The sequence below is a fragment of the Erinaceus europaeus genome, chromosome 12 (assembly GCF_950295315.1).
Source record: "Erinaceus europaeus chromosome 12, mEriEur2.1, whole genome shotgun sequence".
Lineage (NCBI taxonomy): Eukaryota > Metazoa > Chordata > Mammalia > Eulipotyphla > Erinaceidae > Erinaceus > Erinaceus europaeus.
Genome location: NC_080173.1, coordinates 84,380,149 through 84,385,776, shown reverse-complemented (window position 1 = coordinate 84,385,776; position 5,628 = coordinate 84,380,149).

The window sequence follows — 5,628 nt, the reverse complement described above, 5'->3', positions numbered from 1 at the left end:
CATGTCTGAGGCAACAACTGTCCCAGATTCAATCTCCAGACCTACCATAATTCAGAGCTGAGCTGTGCTCTGGTAGAAAAATGAAAGAACAGTGCTACCTGGGAGGTGGCACATTGCTGGAGCCATGTGCCTATAATTAAACTCCTCCAGTCCAGAAGGTGCTTATGAGTTTCCACTTTGTGGATGAGAACACAGAGGCTCGCCATCCTTCAGAAACCCAAGGTCCAAGGCTTTCAGTCCTCATAAAGGCTTGAACAGTAACATCCGGAAAAATTCACAAAGAAAGGGGGGAAGGCAGTGGCAGGCAGTGGCACTCCTGGTTAAACACACACACTACAGTACACAAGGGCCTGGGTTCAAAGCCCCTGGTCCCCACCTGCATGGGGAAGATTCACACGTGATAAAGTAGGGCTGTCTCCCTCTCTATCTCCCCCCCAAATTTCTCTTTGTCTCTATCCAATAATAAATAAGTAAAAAAAAAAATTCTCAAGGGTAGAAAACAGGGATTGTGAGTAGCAAGAGGATTTCCTTGCTAATCTTGTGCTTGAGGGCTTGGTTTTAAAGCAATCTGTGTCCCTGGAAAGCAGATGCTGGGTGAGGGCTAGGGCAAGGTGGACACTGCACAAGGAAGCAGCTGAACAGTGGAGAGAAGGAACAAAAACACTTTCCCCCCATTTCACCACCATCATTTGGAGATGCATGAACACTGTCAGAGGCTCTGGTTGACGACATGAGAGAGGTGTCACCTTATGCTCCAAGCATCTGAGCCTACAATTCCCTCCATGCTCTCCCTGTGACCATCTTGAGCTCAGAGCCTCAAGAGACAGGGGTCCTAGTCCCAGGGGACCCTCCCTCCCATCCATCAGAGTTTGGCTGTCACTACCTGAGAGGGACAAAACGTACGACACCAGAGAAGAAAAACTGATTCCAGCCCCGGCAACAACCTGGGACGTTCACTTAGTTTCCTCCAACCACAACATGGGAGCACTGAGGTCTCCCTCCTGGGACCATCTGGAAACTCTGAACTGAAACGGTGGGAACTCTGTGAATTGCTGGGCACATACCTTGGTGGGCAGGGGCAGGGCAGAGAAGGGAAGGAAGAAAAGCTTATCAAACCCACCCCACATCCTTCCGGGCCCACTGCCACCTGGCCTGACTGAGGTTAGGGAAAGTCTTACCAACCCCCTCCCAGGAGACTGGACTGGGAGATGCCCTCATAGAAGACTTCAGGGCCTGCAGCTTTGTTTTGGTTTGGTTTTTGACTAGTGCACTGCTGAGCTCTGGCTTACGGTAGTGCTGGGAAATGAACCTGGGAATCGAGCTCAGAGCCTCAAGCATGAAAGTCATTTTAAAAAATATATTTATTTATTTATTCCCTTTTGTTGCCCTTGTTTTATTGTTGTGGTTATTATTGTTGTTATTGATGTCATCGTTGTTGGATAGGACAGGGAGAAATGGAGAGAGGAGGAGAAGACAGAGGGGGAGAGAAAGACAGACACCTGCAGACCTGCTTCACCGCCTGTGAAGTGACTCCCCTATAGGTGGGGAGCCAGGGGCTCAAACCGGAATCCTTATGCCGGTCCTTGCGCTTTGTGCCACGTGCACTTAACCCACTGCGCTACCGTGTACTTTGCTTTCTCCCCAGTCCTTTGTGTATTCCTGAAGGCCCTGACCACCCCAATCTCAGCCTCCCTTTAGACCAATCAAAACATAGGCCCTGAGAACAAACCATTGTAATAAAGATCCCCCCCCCCGAGCTGGGGGCTTGCACATGCCTGATTTCAAGACTTCAGCTAACCTTTTCAGATAAAGAAATAGAGCCAGAGAGAGATGGTACTGGAGTTTTCTTCAGTGCCATGAGACTCTCATGCAATGTCAGGGCTCAAACCTGAGCTACCTGGTCATGTGTTACCTGGTGAGTAGTCCCTCTGACCCTGGAATAAGAACTTCTAACCAACATGAGATAAACAATGTGATGTAATTTCTGTACAACACAAACTTAATGTTTTGTGTTTTTTTTGGAAACTTACTATTTTAGTCTTGTGACCTTATCTGGTATAAATAAATGGTTATTGGTTAGTTCTGTTAGACTTTGGAAGTGGACAGCATTTTCTGCCCTGAATCTCTAAGAATATTATCACAGATTGAATTCTAAAGTCCAGGGGCCCTTCTTCACTGAGACAGAAACCACTGAAAGGGGGTGGGGGGAAGGAAGGAAAGGAGAGGAGATAAGTAGATATTTATAAAGCAACTACAGGGAGTTGGGCGGTAGCGAAGCAGGTTAAGCACACGTGGCAGTGGCACAAAGCGCAAGGACCTGCGTAAGGATCCCGGTTCGAACCCCGGCTCCCCACCTGCAGGGGAGTCGCTTCACAGGCAGTGAAGCAGGTCTGCAGGTGTCTTATCTTTCTCTTCCCCTCTCTGTCTCCCCCCCTCCATTTCTCTGTCCTATCCAACAACAACAACATCAATAACTACAACAATAAAGCAACAAGGGCAACAAAAGGGAATAAATAAATATTTAAAAAAAAAAAGCAACTACAATGTGTTAAGGGCTTTATCTCTTTAGCTCCCCTGATGCACCATGAAGCAGGCCTGTCATTCCCACTTTAGAGATAAGTAATCAGGGGCTCAAGCAGTTAGATAATGAGTTCTTGGTCAACAGCTAACCTGTGTCAGAATATCTAGGCCTGACTCTAAGTCTGGAGCCTTTCCTCAACCTGTATCACGTGAAAACATAAACGAGATGACACCTTTCAGTAACGGCACACTCTCTCTCTTACACTCCTGGCTTACTAGAGGGTTAGGAAAAGGAAAGGAGCAGAGCAATGAGCACTGATCACTGTTTTCCTACTCCAGGGTTCCGAATGGGGAAGGCAGGAGCTGGTGAGCAAATGGATGAGGAGATAATTGGAAAGTGAGGTTTCCAGGATGGAAGACTATGACTGAAGACATAGTACTGTCTGTCCCTATTGGGCTCTTCTTGGCAATCCTTAGTAAAGAAACCAGCACCCTGGTTGGGAAATTCATTATGCTTTCTTTTTTATAAATATTTTTATTGGATAGAGACAGAGAAATTGAGAGGGGTGTGGGAGATAGAGAGAGAAAGAGACAGAGAAACATTTGTAGCCCTGCTTGACCACTTGTGAAGCTTTCCCTCTGCAGTGGAGACCAGGGGCTTGAACCTGGGTCCTTGTACACTATAATGTGTGCACTTAACCAGGTGCCACCTGGCCCCAAAATTCACTCTTTTTTTTTTAATATTTATTTATTCCCTTTTGTTACCCTTTTTTTTATTGTTGTAGTTATTATTGATGTCGTCGTTGTTGGATAGGACAGAGAGAAATGGAAAGAGGAGGGGAAGACAGAGAAGGGGAGAGAAAGACACCTGCAGACCTGCTTCACCGCCTGTGAAGCGACTCCCCTGTAGGTGGGGAGCTGGGGGCTCGAACAGAGATCCTTACGCTGGTCCTTGTGCTTCACGCCACATGCACTTAACCAGCTGCGCTACCCGTCTGACTCCCCACAGGGATATCTTCTACAGCACCTCTGAAGAGCTCTACTTACACGCTTGCAGAAAGAGAGAGCCTACTCACTCTCAATGAATGTCTTGTTTGTGTTCAGCTGTGAATGAGAAAATGTTCTTCTGGCTGAATTAATCTGTCTTGCTGCATTAATCTGCCTTGCTGTATTTTCTGGACATACAGCACATTTTTTACCCCCATATATATATATATATTTACTTATTTATCTTAGAGACAGAGAAGAGGGAATGGATAGGGAAAGTACGTGTGTGTGTGTGTGTGTGAGTGTGTGTGTGTGTGTGTGTGTGTGTGTGTGAGAGAGAGAGAGAGAGAGAGAGAGGGAGGGAGAGAACTGTAGTATTCTTTACTGCTTGAGAAGTTTCCATCTGCAGGTGGGGACTGGGGGCTTGAACCCAGGTTCTTTTATTTTATTTTATTTATTATTTATTTTCCCTTTTGTTGCCCTTGTTGTTTTTTATTGTTGTAGTTATTATTGCTGCTGTTGTGATCGTTGTTGGATAGGACAGAGAGAAATGGAGAGAGGAGAGGAAGACAGAGAGGAGGTGAAAAAGACAGACAACTACAGACCTGCTTTACCGCTTATGAAGCAACTCCCCTACAGGTGGGGAGCTGGGGGCTCGAACCCAGATACTTATGCAGGTCCTTGCGCTTCGCGCCATGTGCGCTTAACCCACTGTGCTACCGCCCAACTTCCAAACCCAGGTTCTTGCTCATGGTAACCTGTGCACTCAACCAGATGTGGGGCCCAGGTGGTGGCATAAATTATTGGCTAAGTGCATGTATTACCATGCACAAAGATCCAGATTCAAGTCCTCAGTCCCCACCAGCAGGGGGAAAGCTTCACAAGTGGTGATGCAGTGCTGCAGATGTCGTTCTTCTGTATCTTCTCACCTCAATTTCTGTTCTCTCTTTTTAAAAAATATTTATTTATTTATTCCCTTTTGTTGCCTTTGTTGTTTTATTGTTGTAGTCATTGTTGGATAGGACAGAGAGACATGGAGAGAGGAGGGGAAGACAGAGAGGGGGAGAGAAAGACAGACACCTGCAGACCTGCTTCACTGCCTGTGAAGCGACTCCCCTGCAGGTGGGGAGCCGGGGGCTCAAACCCGGATCCTTCCGCCAGTCCTGTCCTTGCGCTTCGGGACACATGAGCTTAACCTATTGCACTACCGCTCAACTCCCAATTTCTCTTTGTTCTATCAAATGAAAAAATAAATAAAGTAAAACACACACACACAAAAAGAATGAAAGAGTGGTCTGGGAGGTGGCATAGTGGCTAAGGAACTAGACTCTCAAGCATGAGGTCCTGAGTTCAATCCCCGGCAGCACATGTACCAGAGTGATGGCTGGTTCTTTCTCTTCTCCTGTCTTTCTCATGAATAAATAAATAAAAAAGGAAAGAAAGAAAGGAAGAAAGAAAGAAAGAAAGGAAGGAAGGAAGAAGAAGAAAAAAAAGAAACACTCAACCTGGTGCTCCACTGCTCGGCCCCTATACAGAAATTTGTATTCACTGTCCTCTGGGATCTGAGAGCGATCTTCATGAAGCCAGCTCATCCCTACCCTGAGTCCCCTCCCCGTCCCCAGAGTATCTTTCTCTGATATCACCGTGTACTTTGCACAGAATAATTTTCACATGTCTCGTTCCCTGGGGCTCCACCCACTCCAGCTGCTCAGTGTTCCCTTACAAGTAATTGTGCCCAGATCAACACAATCAACTTGCCCAATGTGACCTAACGAGGACAAAGTGCAGGAAAGGAACCACTTCCTAAAATCTACACTCTGAGATTCTATTCTTTTTTTTTTTTTTTTTTTTTTTGCCTCCAGGGTTATCGCTGGGGCTCGTGCCCACACTACAAATCCACTGGTACTGATGGCTAGTTAGTTTTCTTTAGAATATGTGTCCAGGGATGGAATAACTGAGTCCCACAAATATTCATAATTCTTCTAAGTTCCTAACTTCAAAGTTGCCTTTTCAACCACCTCCTTGGCAGGGGGAGTTTTAGGTATCTAAAGCAGCAGCCTGATCTTTTTTGATTGACTTTGATCTTGAGCGCATGGCTTCAAGTCCCATGCTATCAGTGAC